The following is a 20,899-nucleotide window of genomic DNA, read 5'->3' on the forward strand; positions in this document are numbered from 1 at the left end:
TATGATTCTGATAATCTGGGGGATGCTGTTTTTCCCTGCTTTCTTTCAAGATACATGCAGAAAAGAGGGTGGAAGGATCCAAATTGTAGAAGTTGCCCACTTGTCTGCAAGTACCTGACTGCATTTGTTCAGCCATATACACAAACTTCAAAATCTGCAAAGGTTTCAAGGCTGCTGCAGAAATATGGAGAAATTCAGAGGATTCTGTAAAACATCAATTTGAGGGACTGATCAGCCTAGTAGATGATGCTGTTATTTTTTCCTACTAGATATTTCAAGTGCCCGTGTATAGGCTGGCAGAGCTGAATTGTGTGTATTTGCAGATGTCTTTTGACAGCAGTACTTAGTTTAACGGGGTACAAAATGCACGTGATGTCTGAGACGGATTTCTTCATTTCACTGGTCCTTCAGAGGTCTGATGGCTCAATCGGAAAAAGTCTGGAGAAGAATTTGGAGCACAGCAGGCTCTTCCTGGTGAATCTGAGAACTGGCTTTTCACTTTCCAGCAAGGTATTGAACGAGGTGGTGCTGTAGAAGGTGAAATGATTAATCAAAGTTTGTGAAATGAGCTGACAGTCAAAGCTGGTCAGGTTTCTTTATTTTCTTAGAGCATTGTTTGTTGCTGCGTATTATTGGTGCTATTATGTTTCTTTTTTTAATCTCCTGGGTATTATCACAGCTTCCTTCCCTGTTCTCAGTCCATGTCCAGGTATGAGACCTGTGTCCACTGAAGACAAGAAGCTGTGCCTAAGGCCAGTCTGTTATGTCTGTTAAATGCTTTTGCAGAGACTTCTGTGTGACAGGCTCAGTGCAGTCAGTAGCCACCGCTGTGGTGACCAAGCCATTGTACGGCATCCTCCTGCCACGTGACGTATTGATGTGTCTGGAGCCAGGAAAATACCTTGGCAGGGTTTCTAGAGAAACAGACTCATGGCTGCACAAGACTGCACAAAAGTTGGCACAAGCATTGTCCCATGTTAATAGAGAGCTGCAGTTTCCTTTGCTCCTTACTCATACACATCTTTTATTGACCACAGCACTTGGATGTATTTTTCCTGCAATTTTTAAATTCTTTTTAAAAAGAGGACTTTACTGTGAAGTCAGCAATTGCTCTGCAAATGTAAACTTGTTTTGGCCCAATGTGAGTTGTATCCTCTGATATCTTCTCTTCTGGATGCTAGAACTTATAGTGAACTGAAAGTTGCTTTAAACTCATCTTGGGAATGTAAGAGACAAATGGAGGCTTAAAAAACTGGTTCTGATATGGAAATAGAGAATTTGGAAAGGGTGAGGTGGAAGAGTAATCCACTTTAATTGCTGTAGCAAAGCGGCAGACTATAGAATCTGTCCTTCTTCCAATCACAATAATCAAATTATCTGGCTAGCACTTACAACTAATTTCCAAGTCATAGCCTGTGTTCCAGTTAGAACTTTAACCTCTTTAAAGGCGTCAAAATCCCTGTGAGTTACTACATATACTTGCTGCTTTGGATATGCAGTTGTGCTTATTCTGGCTGTAGTTAGGGTCATCTGCTAGCTTTATAGCTGATCTACAGGGTTGGCAATGCAATGCTGTGTGAAGATGTGGTTAATTTTATTATTAGTAGTACAACTTCTTTAAAAGATACCCAAGGGGATGGTTCTTGGCTTGAGGGTTTTGAAGTCAGTCTGTCCCAAAGCGTCAATGCACTTGGGAAATAACACTCCCAAGATTTTACCGTCTCATAGCAGGGAGGAGGCAGATGTGGGAGCACCCAACTCAGCAGCGCAGCACGGAAGAGGAAGCAGAGAGCAGTGGTGCCAGGCGGGGAATCCCCGCCAGGGCAGAGCATCACAGCCCTGCCTGTGAGTGCCTCTCACAGCAAGGTCAGTATCAGAGGTCCTGGCAATGGTTCACCTTGTTCTGTGTTCCATTAGAAATGCTTAGTGCTACTGAAGGATCTCAAATGTGTTTTCCTTATTTCTGTTCTTACCTAAACTGTATCTATGGTTGTTAAATATTAAAATTAATACAGAGCTTAGATACAGTTTTGCTTGGTTTCTCTCATTAACTTTATTTTAGCATGGAAGGATTTAAAGATATAATGCAGACTTCCTTCAGACAGCTCATCTCTAAAGCAGCAAGAACATTGAAATGAACTTTCTGCAAAAGTTGTGGTCTCCTTTGAAGTCAGCTGAGCAATGCAGATGTGCAAGCATGTCTTGAGCAATTTTTGTGCAAGTCTTTTCCAAGTGAGAATGTTTGAGAACAAAAACCAGTTTTGTTTCCCGGATATGGTCTTTGCAGCATCTGCTGAAGATGGTTTAAATGAACCTAACCGTTGTGTAGCAACCAGCACATTATCTGGTGTCCTAAAGAAATGGAATAATCTTTGCCTAAAATGTAGTTTGATTCTGGGTATCATGCAAGCTTTTCCTATACAAAGAGGGAAATTAAAATACTTTGTGCTTAAACTCCATGTTTCACAGTGTGTGTTATTGTGCACCAAGTGCGATTTGTATTAGCAAGTAACATGGAGTAACAGAATCACTGATTCGGAGACAAATCGGTGGCAAGCAGGAGTTGGTATCAGTGCTGTGGTTTTTGCAGGGTTTTGCATCAGGGCAGATCTGGTTTGACCCACAGGGCTGAGCTTCTGCCTGTCACACACTGGATGTGCTTTGAACAGAATAATTGACTGAAAGGATGGTTGGGGTTGGAAGGGACATTAAAGCTCATCTAGTACCAACCCCCTGCCACAGGCTGGGACACCTTCCACTAGACCAGGTTGCTTCAAGCCCCATCCAACCTGGCCTTGAACACTGCCGGGGATGGGGCAGCCACAGCTTCTCTGGGCTAGGACTTCACCACCCTCACAGGGAACAACTTCTTCCTAAGATCTCATCTAAATCTCCCCTCTGTCAGGTTAAAGCCATTCCTCCTTATCCTGTCCCTACAGACCCTTGTCTAAAGCCCCTCTCCAGCTTTCTTGTCAGCCCCTTTAGGCACTGGAAGCTGCTCTAAGGTCTCCCTGGAGCCTTCTCTTCTCCAGGCTGAACCAGCCCAGCTCTCTCAGCCTGTCTTCATAGCAGAGGTGCTCCAGCCCTCGGAGCATCTTCGTGGCCTCCCCTGGATTTGCTCAACAGCTCCACATCCTTCTTATGCTGCGGGCACCAGAGCTGGGCACAAGTCAGGGGTGTGTGTGTGTTTCACCAGAGCGGAGCAGAGGGGGAGAATCCCCTCCCTTGTCCTGCTGGTCACGCTGCTGGTGATGCAGCCCAGGACACAGTTGGCTGCAAGCATACATGGCTGGGTCATGTTGAGCTTCTTCATCAACCAACACCCCCAAGTCCTCCTCATAAAGGCTGCTCTCCATCCATTCATCCCCCAGCCCGTACTGATACTAGGGGTTGCCTGTCCCAGGTTCAGGACCTTGCACTTGTCCTTGTTGAACCTCATGAGGTTTGCATGGGCCCACCTTTCCAGCCTGAAAGGTGCTGCTCTGGCTTCATCCAAAGAGAATCCATTGTCTTCTCTACTAGCTGCTCCAGAAGGAGAGTTGAAACATGAGAGCCAGCTCATGGACACTCTCCTGAGTTAAAACTATAGTAATGTGAGTGTGACTGCCCGAATATGCCAGTGCTGAATAAAGGTCATCCTGTGGCTTCTTGGCTCAACATTGCGTGTGCACATTGCCTACACTGTGTATTAAAATGCACCAGAAGTAGATGCATGATAGATCCGTTTGATTTTGGTTTGGGTTTTGGGGTTTTTTTTTGGTGGGTTTTTTTTTTTTTTTTTTTTTCCATCTGTGATTGTCAGGTCTTCTGCTGATGTGGTTAGCTTACCCTGTTTGGAGGAGTAAAAATAGATGGCCAAGAACAGCCAAGACATTCAGTCTGATTCTTCCTGTGTATCTAAAACATCTCTGCTATAACTACCTTCTTGGAGGTCTGATCTGAATTCATGTCCTGAATGGCTTTGATTTACACCAAAGCGTGAACAGCCTCAGAGCTCCACTGGCTGATGCATGTCAGTGGTGGTCCTTGGGTTTGGTACTGATGTGTACCAGAGGTTCCTTTTGTAATGGCTAGAAACCTAATATGTTGATTTTCAGGGCTAGAATCCTGATATGTTGATTATCAGGCCTTGGTAAGATAGATAACTATTTGTGGGTGGTCAAGTTTATTGTTCTTCCTCTGCTTTTACAGCAACCAGGAGAGTAGTATGTCCTACGCTGCTAAGTATAGTTTGGATTGAATTGTAGAATCCTGGGTTGGAAGAGACCTCAATGATCATCTGGTCCAACCTTTCTAGGCGCAGCAAGACCTAGGCAAGGTGTCCCAGCACCCAGTTCACCTGAATCTTAACAGTGTCCGATGTTGGAGAGTCACCAGTTCTCTGGGGAGATTATTCCAGCAGCTGATGGTTCGCATCGTGAAAGGTTTTCTTCTAGCATCCAACTAGAATCTCTCCAGGAGTAACTTGTGCCCATCACCCCTTGTCTGTTCCATGTGACTTGTGGTAAAAAAATAGTCTCCATCTTCTTTGTAACCACCCTTTACATGCTGGAATTATCCCTACATGCCCTTGTAAATAGCCCCTCTCCAGCTTTCTTGTTGGCCTCTTTAGGCACTGGAAGCTGCTCTGAGGTCTCCCTTCTCTATTCTCAGCCTTCTCCAGGCTGAACAAGCCCAGCTCTCTCAGCCTGTCTCCATAGGAGAGGTGCTCCAGCCCTTGGAGCATCTTTGTGGCCTCCTCTGGACTTGCTCCAACAGCTCCACAACATCCAAAGGAATCCTTGCTTAAATGCATTATGTTCACCCTAGGCCAAACTGATGTAACTGCCTCTGACTCCAACCAGGAGTCAACCCGCTGATGTCATTGTAGTGATGCAACTTTGGGGCAGGAACTGAACTTCTGGACTTCTCTCTTTGGGACAGATTAAAACTTTATTTTTCAAGAGCACAAATTACTGCAGTGCCTTTGCTGGTAACGGTATGTTCTGCTGAAACTGTTTTCAGTTGTCTCATAGATATTAGACATGGTCTTTCATTCTAATAACTGCACTGACTCTGTGGGAGTTGGGGAGCACTTGTGTTTTACTGGATTCTGAATTCCAAATTGATTTGATAAGATCACTTCATAAAAATGTCCCTGTTCCTTTTCTGGCAAGGCATGCAATTTGTGTTCTGCTGGGAAGAATTCTTTCTTCCCTGCTTTCCATGTGGGGAAATGTGAATTTGTTCTTAAAACTCTTGCAAGAGGCATCAATAAACATTATCTCTTCTGGCTTGCAGTTTTGCTATTTGGAAGCTTTTTCTGAGCTCAGTCTACATTCTGTCCCAGTGCAGCATACCCCCCTGAGATCCACAAAACCCATTTACTCTTTTCCCCTGTGCTTTCTGGCACGCGATCCATAAACAGAGCACGTCAGGGGATTTGTGGCTGCTGAAAAGCTGCAGTAAGCAGGCGTTCCTGGCAGTACAATCTAAAAAGACTAGCAAGTAAATGGTCAGTAATACAGCGCACTGACTGTACTCATCCTGCTTCAACCTGGCAGATGATGCTTCAGTGTGCCGGAGTCTTGTGTGCTGTAGTGTGGTTTGGGGCTTGTGCACTGTCTGTCTATTGGACTACAGGATCCCCAGCCACCTTGGAGGACTCTGCTCTGCTGTCACCCTGGACACCACCTCCAGAGCCTGGGATTCTCTAGCTGTACCTGGAACAAGCCTGTCTGGATTTGGGCATTGCCACAACTCCTTCCAGTAGCTTCTGCAGGAATAATTCACAGAGCAAGGTGAAGGGTTGAAAATGGCTAAACGCTTTCAGCTGAAGATCCCACAGGCTTTTAAGCAAGATTCCTCCAGGGCTGGCTACAGCTGAGTACTTAGTGTATGTAGGCATCACAATTTGTGATGTTCCTTTAGTTGCCAGTGTTTAACTTGTATCTGTCTTCATAGTGTTTTACAATCACAGGATGGTTTGAGTTGGAAGGGTCCTTAAAGCTCATCTAGTCCCAACCCCCTACCACAGGTAGGGACACCTTCCACTAGAGCAGGTTGCTCCAAGCCCAGTCCAACCTGGCCTTGCACACTGCCAGGGATGGGGCATTTCTTCCTTCTCGCCAAGCCACCGTGGGACTGAGTGTTGAGAGGGGTTCCTGTTGCAGTCCTTCCTCAAAAGTATGTGCAGTATAAGTGTAGTTCCACTTTCTCCTATACAGTCTTATTAAATATCAGTGTACCTCTGGAAATACTGAATTCAGAGTTTGCTTTGTCTTTATGTAATGTGGACATAGCTCTTCCAGTGGCAGAGGGTCAGCAAATAAGTTGTTGTGCACTTTGTCCTGGAAATTAAATCATACAATCCTTGCCATTTAATCTTTGCACAGTCTTTTACACAATCTTAGCTCTCCCAAACGTGCCAGTCAGTGTATCAGCCAGAATTAAGTAATCTCTCCTTAACCCCCATTGAAGGTTAGATCCCATCCTTACTGCCATGAAAAAGTCAGTGTTTGTTTCATGGCATTGTCATAACATCACTCAAGTTACCTTTCAGCAGCTGGCAGGCAGGAAAACATGAAACATCTCTGCTGCAGTTTGTATGAATGACTATCTGCCATTAGAATAGTAAGGTTTAGTGGTTTCCACCAACATTTGGTCTTGCTGAGCTAGATAATCTCTGTTTTAAAGTGTTAACATACACCATCACTTGAAAAGTCTGTTTCTCTTTCATGTAAAATCTTTAAAAGGCAGCTATAGGTCTTCAGCATCTCTCTGCTCAGCTCCTTGCAGCCATTTCCATCTGAACTTGCAGATCTCACTTCTTGTTGAAGTCTGAATGCCAGACTTGTTCAGGAAATGGCAAATAAAATTGTCTCATATCAGCAGCATTGTTGCAATAATGAGTTTATCTTTGATCAGCAAGATTTTCATTCAGGCCTGAACTTGGATGGTTTTTCTTCCACTAAATAATCAACATCTGTTTTGTAAAGGCAATTGAAGTAAGGAACACCTGCATCTTTGCATTTGATGTCCTTGCTTTGGGATATACGGTGAGTTAACAACCTGAAAACCACATGGCACGGCACACGTGGAGCTCTAGTTGTTACCAGTGGCTGTCTTAGATCTTGGAGTGCCACTTGAAACATGCTGAAAATGTTTTTCCTCACTTTCCTTATGCTGGAAGTGTTTGCAGGGGGTTTCCTCACCTCAGTTCTGCTGGAGGCTTTCAGCTCTTTACTGTGCAAATACAAATTCTGTAAAAAATGTTACTTTTTCTGACAAAGTATTGGAGTTGTAGATGAGCACTTCAGTAACAAACTGTTCTTACTGATACGGTTCTCCACAAATAGTAGCGTACTTTCCTTAACCAAGCAGATAATGTACTTCAAATACCTTTTATTTTGATATTTCGGGCCGCTGAGGCTTCTTGTCTATCTTTGACCTAATACCTCCTCTAGAGCTGAAATAGTTCAATGTTTTCCAGCCTTAAAAGGAGAGAATGAGCATTAAGGTTTCCTCTTTGCTTTGGGGAGAGGAATGTGGAAAACCAATATCCACTAAAAGACCTGCCCTGGTGCAAGTTACCTACCTGTATTTCCCATGATTACTTGAACGTGGAAATCCGGTGGCTCCAGTTAGCCCTGACCTTCAGGGTCATCTTTATCTTCTCATTTGTGGGTGTTTTGAAAGCTGGAGCTTCTGATTGTCTTACTACCTCTGCAGGGAAGTGAGTGATGGCCCCTTGTCTTCCTCCTCCTGCCTTCTGTCCCTGCAGACTTCCCATCTCTTGACCTTTACAGTGAAGTCCTGAGAGATACTGATGTCTAGCATAAAATCTGCTTATCACTCTATTCCTTTCACCAAGATACCTTTGGTATATCTTGTCCTGAGCTTCCTCTGCATTTGTTACGCTTTCTTTTTCTTTTTTCCTGTGTAACTGGAGGAATATCATAGAATCACAGAATAGTTTGGGTAGGAAGGGGTGTTAAAGACCACCCAGTTCCAACCCCCTCCCACAGCCAGGGCCACCTTCCACTAGAGCAGGTTGCTCCAAGCCCCGTCCAACCTGGCCTTGAACACTGCCAGGGATGGGGCAGCCACAGCTTCTCTCAGCAACCTGTGCCAGGGCCTCATCACACTCACAGGGAACAACTTCTTCCTAAGATCTCATCTAAATCCCCCCTCTTTCTACCACTTCATTTGTGAGCTCTGACTAGTGACTTATGAAAACACAATGTTCATGGTTAATCGGAACTGGGAGTTAGTGACTGGGGAAGAAGTCACCTCCTCTGCTGATGGATTGAGAAGTTTGATGCTACCCCTGTACACCTACTCTTTTTTTTTTTTTTTAATTTATTTTTTATCTAAAATCTATATTTAAACTTCCAGTTTGTTTCAAAGTGTGCTCATCAGTGCTGACACTTAAGGTTTGGTGAAAAGCATTTCTCCTGCTTGCTTTCTCTACCAGTGGCAAAATGGATGAAATGAAATGCAAAGCCTTGGTTGCAGGGTTTCAAACAAAGCACAAACTTGAGTGCAGCTCAGCAGTCTTATCCCTCTCAGTGCTGGCTCTCCCGGCCAGACGGGAAGGTTCACAGTAGTGGTTTGGGGGGAAGATAGACGTGCCTGAGCACTGACTTCAGAGCAGCCACTAAGGCTTTCTGCCAGGCAGCGTGGATGTCTTGCCAGCACTCAGCAACTCTCTCTTACGGTAACAAGAGAGTTTTGCATTTCAAGGTCTGTATTCGAATGAGATGGTGAGGAACTTGTGTAGGAGCTTCTGTTCTTGAGATTTCTCTTCAGGGGAGCAGATTAGCTGGATGAATAGCTTCATCTTCAAATTCAAGTGAAGGCCCATAGTGTTAGTTCTCACTTCAGGTCAGTAGGCAACGAATTTCCCACAGTGTCTTCACTTCAGCTTTCTAGCTAATGTGAAAGCTGAAATAGGAAAGAGAGCCCTTTTCGCAACAAGGGTAAAAGAACATCAAAGGTGGTAACTGTTTTACTGAAGGAAAAAAGGTTGGTAATCCTATCCTGGCTCTAATTATTGAAGGAGAAATTTTAGAAGTTGAAGTAGCATTGATATTCTTCTGATATGAGAGTGGTGAGGCCCGGGCACAGGTTGCCCAGAGAAGCTGTGGCTGCCCCATCCCTGGCAGTGTTCAAGGCCAGGTTGAACGGGGCTTGGAGCAACCTGCTCTAGTGGAAGGTGTCGCTGCCTGTGGCAGGTAGTGGAACTAGATAAGCTTTAAGGTTCCTTCTAACCCAAACTATCCTGTGATTCTATGATTATTAGAACAAGGTGGGGTTTTAAGTAAGGTTTTTCTTATGGTTCGTAATAAATATTACTCAATTGGTTCGTGTTCTGGTTACTTCAGTTAAACTGATGCATCTAAACAATTTTAAGTATTATTAGCATGATGGTGATCATGTCTAAATACACTTTTCAGTTGGAGATTTTATAAATACCTGCCCAGCAGGAACAATCTGTGATGTCTGTTGCCAGCATTCTTGCAAAAAGGCTTGCTATCTCACCCTGGAAACCAAGAGTTTAGGTCATCCTTAACGTGAACGTGTTAACTCCATGCATCGTAGCACAGGCCTCCGAGGCGTAATGCGCAGCATAAAAAGAGCTGCAGTGGTGTTGGCTCATAGAGTGCTCCTCGTGTTTGAAACCAGCCCACAAATGTGCGTGTAAGGTGATCTTGCATCAACCTTATTGCATCAACTGGTAAAAGCTAAAGGGAAGTACAGTCTACTAAGTAAAGGTTAACAAATCCGTAGAACTTGATGATTTTTGTCTGTACCATGTGGTGTCATAAATGTTTCTTTCTTTCCTTTTTGGATTCTCCTTACCTTAGTAGGCAGAGGGCAGGATCCCAGGCTGACACCCACAGGAGATGAAGTGATCTGCTTCCCACAGGCTCCTCTGTGATGTTTGCGAGGCAAAAGCTGATTCGTGAATTGTTCAAGCTGCTGCTGCTGCCAGATGTGTGTCAGTGCTGACCTTATACTGGTCTCTCTTTCTAGTGCCAGAAAAGCGCCTAGAGAAGCTGTGGCTGCTCCATCCCTGGCAGTGTTCAAGACCAGGTTGGATGGGGCTTTGAGCAACCTGGTCTAGTGGAAGGTGTCCCTGCCTATGGCAGGGGGATTGGAACTAGATGAGCTTTGAGTTCCCTTCCAACCCAAATCATTCTGTGAGTGTGTGAAGCTGCTTGGCAAAGTCAGTCATAAAGCCATTCTGTTGTTTTGGTTTATTTAATTAAAATAAAAGGGAGGTAAGCTTATTTTTAGGTCGGATTAGATCCCTGATCTTGTTTACTGCTTTGCCAGCACACGTGGTCTTGTAGCCTGAAGGAAGGGCAGTGTGCCAGAGGTGCAGGACCATCTTTCAGCATCAGAGTGGGCACTTTAGCTAGCAGAAGTTTCGTGTTTTAATAGGGCGTTCAGTCATTTGAGACAAATGCGGTTTCTTGGCAGTGAGTTAAGTCAAATAACTTGCCTAAGTTTAGTAGCTGGTCATGTTGGTTTTAACATGCCCATGCTTTCATATACAAATACTGCAAACTCCTCATTGTAGGCCTGGTATGCCACCTGCTTAAAGCAAGAGCTGGCTGCAGTCTGGCTCTTTGCCCCATGCAGGATGGTGGTCTGAGGACTGTTTGGTTTTGAGGCTTCCTTGTTGGGCTGCTATGTGCAGGTTCTGGGACTCTGACCTCTGGTGTTTGCTCTTAAGTTGTGTTGCCGTTTATTTTCTTGTGACCTGCACCACCTCACTGCCTGTCCCGTGCTCTCCTTTCACTAGCAAAATGTAGGCACTACTACAAGGTTTAAACTCAAATATTAATTTTCTTTCCACAAGTACTTATTGGGAGCTTAGACCACTTATACTTTCAGTATGTATGTGCAAAGATGACAACTTTGTAGTCTTTTGCATCCAAATCCTGAACTCTTGTGCTGTGTATGGGAACCAAAATGTATAGCAAGGAGCAGTTCAGCCAAGTCTTGCTTAATAATTGTCTCTTGCTAATAATTGTGACCTTCTTATGTCCCTTTTGGATCACCACTGTGCAACTCCTGAGCGCCTCAGACATTGAGAGAGGTTCTTTTGGAAAAGGCCACTCTATTAGTCCCCACTGATGGACTTCTTTCCCATCTCATATGCACGTTATTGCTGACTGCATGTTGTGCACAAGCCCTCACCTCAGGGGTGCTATCGCCCTTTGGTTTCTGGTCTCTAAATTCAGAGAGGTAAGCTCTGGGTCCAGAAGCTTTGAGTTGATTTGTAGGGATGGTCACTTTAGGGTTTTCCCCTAAAAAATCTATCCTAGATATCAAACTTCTCCCAGTCTTTGAGGTTGACATAATCCTGTCAAGCTTCTGTCACAGTGCTTGTTCTCCGCTTAAAGCTGAGCTTATTGAGCGTCTGGGTGGGAGTTTTGGAAGTTGGCAGGAGCAGAGTAGTCTACAGAATGGTCATGTTGTATTTTGGTTGGGCAACTTTTTACAGATCCAGAAATGGTTTATTTGAAGCAGCACTTCAGTTTCAGCCATATCCTTGAAATGAAATGGTCACAGATACAGACAATTTCAGCTCTTGCCTCTGCTGAGTAGCGGTGTACAGCTTTAGACCTGTGTCCCTGCTCTGTCTCATCTCTCCAGTGGTGTATCTTGGCAGAAACAAGCAACGAGGATCTGTGGAGCCGCTGCAGCAGCATAGCCTGGTGTCCTCCTGTGTTCTCCTTCAAGCTCATGTGCTCAGAGTATGCAGTTGCCTAACTGGGTCCTTGTGGTGAAACGTGACTCTTTGGTCTTACCTCTTCATGCTACTGTTCAAACAGATTTAAAAATGGTGTGGCATACTATAGTCTTAAATGCTGTGTAAAATGATAAGATGCACTGGCATTCAGTGGTACTTGATTTCTAATAATATGGAGTTGTCCGTTCCTTCTTGACCTTGTTTCTGGTTAAAACCTTGAATAGCATTTGGCTAATTGGATGAGTAGAAAAGATACTGCAATCTAGGTCAAGTCATTCCGTCCCCCTCTTCACTCTCATTACTTGCCAGAGTGAACCGGTATTTCGCGTGCTGCCTCTGCCCAGCACGCTGTTCTGGAGTGACTGACAGAAAAGGAATTCCACATACACTTTGGGCTTTTTATAGCTGACCCACTTCTCTGTAAAAGGTCTGCATTGCATAAAGATTATTTCTTCCTGAAGGAGTGTATATGGAAATATGCAGCTATTGTGGGCTGTTGTAGTTGGAATTCTCCTCCTAGAAAGGAATGGCCAGGAGATAAGAGGTCCATGTTAGATGGACCAAGCTTGAGGTGTAACTCTGAGCAGGTTTTGCTGCCTGGCCCTCCAGAACATGCAGGATATTGCACTGGTAAAACTGCTCAAGCTAGTGTGAATTCATGGCACAGAACACTACAGCAATAAAACCAACCAACCAAAAAACCCTCCACCACTTCAAACACAGGTGTCCGTGAGGCTTTTATCCTATGTAATTTTGAATACTGGCGTGATATACTTGGAGTTACATGGGCAGAACTTACTCTGATCTCTTAGAGCTTTCTTAAATGGAATAGTATAGTCAACTCTTAGTTCTGGCAAAGGATGAGCTATAAAAGAGAACAGCATCACCCAGAAGAGTTATTTTCTGCTGGACACGTCGGGGGGAGGGGCTGTCTTTTTAAAATTCCCTTAACCAGGGTTTCAGCTCCTGTATTCATGAATGATTCATTGCAGCCTTCTAAGGAGCTGCTTGCCTGTGATGTGACTGTGTTTGAGTGATGTGCATGCTAATTTGGTGCCCTGAGAATGCTCTGAAGCTATTAACTAGCCTTGAACCTTGGTATGTATGAATGAAGGTGTTGATTCACTTCATGTGGTAAATGGAGTGTGTTCCCTGTCATGATGTTCATCCTTCTTTGCCTGGTAATCAGCATTAGATGTTTGGTTTTGTTCAGCGATTGCTAAACTTCCTGAAGACCTGGTGTCTAAACTGGAAGGAGCTCATTGCTGGTGTCATCTGCTGGAAAAGACGCAGCAGTGGAAGTGATCAAAGCCTTGTTTCCAGCTTGTAGTTTGACAATATATTTTAGTTTTCTATTAGCTTTTTTTTTTTTTTTTTTTTTTTTTAAATTTGGGGATTTAAAGATGGAAACATAGCAATGTAATGGAGAGGTGGATAACTTGGTGGAGTGGCACTTTTGGGGTGGGGAAGTGGTCATGTGCTTCAACAAAATTGAATATGGCTGCCATTTGTATTTCTAAAAAATAATGTTTCTGTTTTGTCAGTAAAATACCAGACCATAATGAGAACTGAAGAAGTATGGACAAGTGTTGAAAGCTGAGCTGAATTGAGAAAATCCTTTTCTTCCAACTTTCAAGAGCCATGAATAGTCAGGCAAGGCAGTGGGTGTATTAAAAGGCAAGAGGGAAGACTTGCTGACAGATAGATTGAAATGGCTTTGCCAGAACTGCTTTCTTTGCTCCCGCTGCTCCTGCTAGTAGATGGTCAGATTGCCAGATGCTACAATTTTATTCTCAGTAAAATTTAGGGCCTTGCAATGTGAAATAAGTAACAGATAGTTAGAAATCATAGATGGCGTCTGCATGAGGTTTAGAATCATAGAATCCCAAGTTGGAAGAGACCTCAACAATCACCTGGTCTAACCTTTCCAGGCAAAGCATGGCTGAGACTAGATGGCCCAGCACCCTGTGCAGTCAAATCTTAAGTGTCCGGTGTTGGGTATCCACCACTTCCTTGGGGAGATTATTGCAGTGGCTGGTTGTCCTCATGTTGAAAAAAATTTCCTCTAGGGTCCACCTGGAATCTGCCCAGGGGTAACTTGTGCCCATCACTCCTTGTCTTTTCCAGTGTGACTTACAGCATTCCAGGAGTGGTCTGACAAGCGCTAAGCGGAGTGGGACCATGACATCTTTATCTCTGCTGGTGATGCCTGTGTTGATGTTCCCCAGCATCCTGTTGGCTTTCTTTGCTGTAGGCACACACTGTTCACTCCTACTGAGCTTGTGTGCCCCGGGGCAGATCCCGGCCTGTGTCACATTCCAGGATTGTGTTTTCCCAAGTGCAAGACCTGACACTTGTCTGTGTTTGACTTCATAAGGTTCTTGTCAGCCCACTCCTCCAGCCTGTCCAACTCATCCTGCAGGGTGGCTCTCCCCAGTTACAATCCAGTAGCTTTAGAGGGGAGTGAATGCACAGTTGGCATCAGGAACCTTGACCCCTGGCAAGGTCCCCATGCAAATACTGGAAGGATGTTGAGATGGGAATAGGGGCTACTTGGCAGAATTCTGTGCAAATGCTGCACCACAAGGAGATAGGCCTCAACACTGGCCAGTGCATCGTAAGATGCAAGACTTTCCTGATGGACGTGCTTAATTTACCCTCTGATTTTTTTGAGCTTTCCCTTGTGCAGATGAAAGATGAATAGATAGGGTGTACCTAGAAACGCTATTTTCTGCCCTGTGATCTCCATCATGCATTCTGGTAGGATGAAAAACATAGTATTGCATTGTCTGCATCTGCATTGATGGTATGAAGTAAGCTATGAAATGTCATGTGTGCCAGGCAGAGGGGTAGTAGTAGCTCCTCATGTTACAACAGCACTGTAATCTTCACTTGCATGGCTGGCAAGCATGTACAATACAGCAGTAACACCATCTCTCTGATCAGCTCCTGACTGTGTGCAGGAAACCTGTGTTTTGACTATGGAAACAAGTATTGGGCTCAAAACAAGAACACTTCCCTGGGTGACAGCCATGGAATGGGGAAGGGAGGAAGATGCAGGTCTTCATCTCCAAGTTTGTGATCCAGCACAGAGACTGCTGCTGGTGCCAAGACTCTGAAATCTTTTCAGCTAAAGAAAAACCTGTTTGTTCCAGAGCTACTTAGGAGATGGAGATCCTGTCTTACCTCCTGTTTCAAGTAGGCTTGGTTGCCTATGTTCTTTCACACATTCATTTATATTAGCTTTGCAACTTTTACCATCTAGAAGTCTTCCTGCCTCTGAATAATCAATAATTCATCTTTGAGTTCCAAAGCCTTTTGAGTTCCAAAGTAACTTGTCCTCCCTAGAAATACGAGTCGAGAAGATGCTCAGGTTAATATAGTCTTTTGAACAGTGCGAGTTGTAATAAGATGAGTTTACCACAGCTGAGTTTTTCAAATTGAGTTAGAACAATTCTCTCAATTCTTAAAATGTTAAATTCCTACTTTTATCCTTCCCTCCCCACTCATCCTGCTTCAGAAAAAGGAAGGCCATGCTGCATGGATTTGCTTTGAGTCATTCGGGCTTGCTTGCACTTAGTTGTGGAAGCAGGTATGTGTTTCGTGGTGGGCTTTCTTTTGGTCATCATACTGGGGATAGATGTTTGACAAGCATCTATTAGCAGTAATGCTCAGGGATGTACAGTCAAGTGATGTCTTCCAGTATTTCACTGGAAAAAAGTATCCTCTCTGGTCCTCTTTGGAGCGCTATGGTGGTGTATTGAAACTTTAGGAGAGTTTTAGTGGACATTTCTGGATGGAAATCTCTACTCCCTGGAGCCTCGTTCACATGGAGTAGATGGAGATGGGAAGGGGAAGAGCAGTAGTGGGCATAGTTAATTCCCATCTCGTGCTAGCCTAAGGGGGTTTACCTCAGTGTCTAAGCTTTAAAGGAAAAGTGATTTTTCTTTTCCTAGTAAGAAGCTGTAGGAAAATGTAGAATGTAAGAAATCATAAATTTAGTCTACATCTTTTTAGGAAGGATCTAGATCATGGAATCACAGAATGGTTTGGGTTGGAAGGGACCTTAAAGCTCATCCAGTTCCAACCCCTGCCACGGGCAGGGACACCTTCCACTAGAGCAGGTTTGCTCCAAGCCCCGTCCAACCTGGCCTTGAACACTGCCAGGGATGGGGCAGCCACAGCTTCTCTGGGCAACCTGTGCCAGGGCCTCAGCACCCTCACAGGAAAGAAGTTCCTAAGGTCTCATCTAAATCTCCCCTCTGTTAGTTTAAAGCTGTTCCCCTACAGGCCCTTGTAAAAAGCCCCTCTCCAGGTTTCTTGTCGGCCTCTTCAGGTATTGGAAGGCTGAGATAAGATGAAATAATATATGTGAAAATCCCTCCTTAGCTAAGCCTGGATCTTCAGCTTGTAACTGGGTCTCCAAGTTAACAAACTTGCACTTATTGACAGCTGTAGAGTAAACGTAAAGGTGTAGGAGGCGAGGTTCTCATAGCTTTCTTCCTAAGCTGTTTTTAGTTAATTGTCAGTTGATCAGTATAATCGTAGCCCTTTGTCTTGCTCTTGTGCTTTAAGATTATCTTCCTGTGGTTTCCCTCCTCTTCTTCTGTCAAAGGATTGAAGAAAGGAATAAAATCTATAATGGAGGGATTATCTAGCCTGTCTAGTATTGTATGAGAAGATACCGTAATGATTTTAACTCTGTTAAACCAAAGATGCAGCTCTGTAACCAAGGATTTCTACTCAGTAGGGAGGCCTGGGGGGCAGTTCAGAAGCAATAAATGTGACATGCTGGTCCGTGTTTGGTATGTTTTCAGAATTAATCCTTGGCTGTACCAGTGTCCAGTACCAAAAATTCAACTGTATGGACAATCACCCCTCTTAGTCAGTGTTTCTCATTTGCATAAGCGTGTGATCTTGCAGCTCAGCCAGCGCAGCACATGGGAATTGCTGTAGCTTTGGGGAGTTCCCGTTGAGGACAGACTGTTGTTACGTGGGGCTTAGAGTGGGAAGAGTTGTTGATTTCATTTAAAAGGATTTCTAAATATGAGGTGAAAGCTTTGATGTAAAGATGAGATTGTTTTGGGTTTGAGGTTAATAGTGCTGGAGAATGCATGCCGAACTACTCCCAAAGCAGCCAACCCTGGATAGTCATGTTTAGAGGTTAGTTTGGTTTTAACTTCTAAACCCCTCCTATTTGCACTTAAATCTGATACATGGGCACACTGGTTCTTGTACACTTGTTTTATGTGAGCTCTTTGTTTTTCATAGAATTCTAGAATGGTTTGGGTAGGAAGAGACCTTAAAGCTCATCCAGTTCCAACCCCTGCCACGGGCAGGGACACCTTCCACTAGAGCAGGTTGCTCCAAGCCCCGTCCAGCCTGGTCTTGAGCACTGCCAGGGACGGGGCAGCCACAGCTTCTCTGGGCAACCTGTGCCAGGGCCTCACCACCCTCACAGGGAAGAACTTCTGCCTAAGGTCTCATCTAAATCTCCCCTCTGTCAGGTTAAAGCCATTCCCCCTTGTCCTGTCCCTACAGGCCCTTGTCAAAAGCCCCTCTCCAGCTTTCTTGTTGGTCCCTTTAAGTACTAGAAGCTGCTCTAAGGTCTCCCCAGAGCCTCCAGTAAATACTGGAAGAGTAAGAAAGTTGCCTTTCTTCCAAGATGTAAAATTAGGAAAAGCCTTTTCTTTCATGATCATTTTTCTTGGAAACCTTGGCAGAAACCAGGACAGCTTCAGGATGCAAAGCAACGTGTACTGTAAAATAGATGAGTCTGTTAATGGTTTTTGTTAAAAATGAGCCAACTATAGTATTTCAACACCCAAGGTGGCATAATTTGAGCATCAGTGGCACAATCTCGAGTATTTGCTTCACCTATATGAAACCTGACACTTTTAATAGCTAGGCCCATGTAATGAGGCTTTTTCAGTGCCCAGTGTTGGCACTTGCTGGTTTGTTTTTTGGGTTCATCTTGGCTAATGCTGAGCATAGTAGGAAGGTAGCTTATAAATCCTGACTCTTAATTTAAAAATGCTTCTCAAATTCAGTTCTGTGGCAGATAGTAGCAGTAGTTTTTATTTATTTACATACAGTAACTAAAAAAAGAACTTGAGTGAAAGATCTGATACGGGATTAAAAGAGCAGAAGAGAGAAGTGAAGGTACTTAAGGTGTACCTATTTTCTGAAGAGTCTCTTTAATCATTGTTTCTGGTTCTTCTGGGTCAACTTGCAAAGCAGCATGGAGTTAGTACTGCATCTGAAGATGTGAACTGCTTTGCTTATCAGCATAGGCTGAGTTATTATTAAACAAGTTTCTTAAAGATCATGAGATGACAACATTTACCAGGATAGTGCTAATCTATCTTGGTCCTGTGTAGCCAAAGCTAGTAGTTTTAGCAGTTTCACCTGTGGTGGTGGTTGCCCAACACAAGAAACTTTGATCCTACAGTGCAGAATTAGCTAAAGTTAGCAAAACCACAGTGAGACAGAATGGCTGTGGAGCAACACCTGGGTGAACATCATGGGCTGTGTTGGTCTCCGTGCCCCTTCCTTAAAGGCACTTATGGATAATAGAAGTGTGTGAGTTGTGTGTTGATAGACATGAAGCAGCCCTATGGTGGAGTGGTTCATGAGGATTTAGGTGTTCATTACGCTGATTTGGGGTATTTGCAGAGCATGACATGTTGCTTAAAGTTATTTGATGTGGGGCTGCATGCCATTGGAAAGTGTGTGCCTGGCAACTTGGAGTCCCTTGGCCACTTTCAAGGGTGGGTTGTCCAAACTCTTCCCTTGTTGTTTGCTCTTAGATCTGGTCGGGGATCAGGTTGCACAGGAGATTTGTGAGCTTTGGGGTTTCTGGGACCATAAACAAGTCTCTAAATTCTCGTGCAAACTTTCTAGTGTTTGAAGAAGCTGTGGCTGCTCAGCCAGAAAAGTTGTTTTTCCAGATGAGCCTGTCTAGACTGAGTTTAAGTATCAGGCATGTTTCCCAGATCTTGGACCCTTCTCATGGTTTTGTTCTATTTAAACTATACCTAATAGTTTAGTATTCACTGGATAAAACGTTTTCAGTAATCGAAAAGCCTTTAGACAATGACCTGTTCCTCTTCATGCTTTTGCAATAGTGGCAGTGTTTTATTTTTCCTTGTTAGATGTTGTCTTGAACTTGCAGACAATCAAAGAGTTTCCGATGTCTATTTTATGGGTTAGCGGTAGTGAATCAGAGGACACTTCTCTGCAGTTAAGTCTGATATATCAAAGTTACAGGCAGCCATTTGTACTAAAATTCATGAGTCTTGGAATCTGTACTTCTCTTCCTGACCATAACTTTCTTTAAGACTTCCAACTTCATGTGCTAGTTTTCCCAGTGTTTTGAGATCATGAACGAGAATGCTAAGCTGCTCGAGTATTTTGTTTTATCCTTCTGCATCCTTCTTTTCCTCCTTCCCATGTTTCCAGTTATCATAAGTGAAAGTCTGAGATCCCTTCTGTCTGTGTAGCTGGTTAGATTACATGGATAACTACTTCATTAGATACTTTCTGAAGGCTGTTTCTGTCATTTTAGGAATGTCTGTGGTGTCTAATAGAATTCATCTGTCACAAGAGTGTCTTGTCAATAGATATTAAGAGATGGCTAAGGAAAATTCTTAAACATTAAGGCAAGTGTGGAGTGATTCTTGGTTTGGTCTTTTTTCTTCAAAATATTCTCCCAGCAGTCTTTTTGTGAAGTACCTAACCTGAAGGTGTTGACTTTGTATTAATGTCCTCTGTGAGTTTCCTGTTCCTTGTCATGCATAGTTTGGCAGTCATAATAGCCTGTGGAAAGCGGTTCACAGCTTGGCTTGGGAAATGCCTCCTGTGGATTTAACCTGGCCAGCTAGGAAGCAGGAACATGAAAGGGGAGCATAAAATTATGTGGTGATACTTAACCTTGGTCTGTTAGTGACTAAATCAGCTTCTTTTGATCACTCGAGGAAGGTCTGTATCATAGAATCACAGAATAATTGAGGTTAAAATGGACCTCTGGATATCATCTAGTCCAACCACTCTGCTGAAATTGAGGTTCCTAGGACATTTTCCAGTCCAGGGGTGAAGACTCCATTACCCTAGGCAACGTTTTCCAGTGTTTGAGCACTGTCAGAATAACAATCTAAAAAAACCCCCAAAGACCACCATGCTCAACCTGTGCCCATTACCTCGTGTCCTTTGAGTGGATGCCACTGAAGAGGCTGGCTTGGTTTTCTTTACAATGTCCTGTCAAGTGCTTATACACACTAATAAGATTCCTCTAGACCTTCATCATAGAATGGTTTGAGTTAGAAAGGACCTTCTCCAACTTTTTCCTAATACCTCATGTAAATCTCCCCTCTGTCAGTTTAAAGCCATGCCCCCTTGTCTTGTCCCTACAGGCCCTTGTCAAAAGCCCCTCTCCAGATTTCTTGTAGCCCCTTTAGGCACTGGAAGCTGCTCTAAGGTCTCCCTGGAGCCTTCTCTTCTCGAGGCTGAACAAGCTCAGCTCTCTCAGGCTGTTTTCTCCAGGCTAAATAATGCCAGGTCTCTATCTTGCACTCCCTCCCCCCCACCCCCCCTATATAATTTTAAGGGACTTGGAGCATCTTTTATCTTTGTTGTCACTTGCTGGACTTCTTCCAGTCTGTCCGTGACTCTCTTGAACTGGGGAGCCTAGGACTGGACACAGCACTTCAGACAATGACTCACCAGTGCTGAGCAGAGGGGAAGGATCACTTCCATCAGCCCGCTGTCACCATTCTGCCTTGTGTAGCCCAGGGTTGCAGTGGCCTTTAGGTGCTGGTGGCCTATTTTTTTTGCATCAAAGGTACGCTGCTGGCTTATGGTCAACAAGGTGGTGTTCTCTCTGGGTGCTGGGGATTTGGAATTTCCCTGTGGACTTGAGGTTCTGTCTGTCTGTTTCTGCAGCTTGTCAGGGTCCCTCTGAATGGCCACACAGCCGTCTTGCGCATCATCCATTTCCTCCTTGGTATATATCATTTGTGAACCTGTCGTGGGTGTGCTCTGTGCTGTCATCTGGTTGTTAATGGAAAACAGTCATGGACCTAGTACCAACCCTAATGTTTGAAGGTTGTTTGGCTTGTTGGGGTGTTGTGGGGATTTTTTTGGTTTTGTTTTGTT

At 44.1% G+C, this 20,899-nt stretch overlaps 1 protein-coding gene across 3 annotated transcripts in view; it reads left to right on the plus strand.

Annotated features, from left to right (window-relative positions):
- The window catches only part of ASXL2 (ASXL transcriptional regulator 2), a 109,187-nt gene that overhangs the window by 4,979 nt on the left and 83,309 nt on the right, over positions 1 to 20,899 (plus strand). The window lies entirely within an intron of this gene.

The sequence above is a fragment of the Strigops habroptila genome, chromosome 6 (genome assembly GCF_004027225.2).
Source record: "Strigops habroptila isolate Jane chromosome 6, bStrHab1.2.pri, whole genome shotgun sequence".
Taxonomy (NCBI): domain Eukaryota; kingdom Metazoa; phylum Chordata; class Aves; order Psittaciformes; family Psittacidae; genus Strigops; species Strigops habroptila.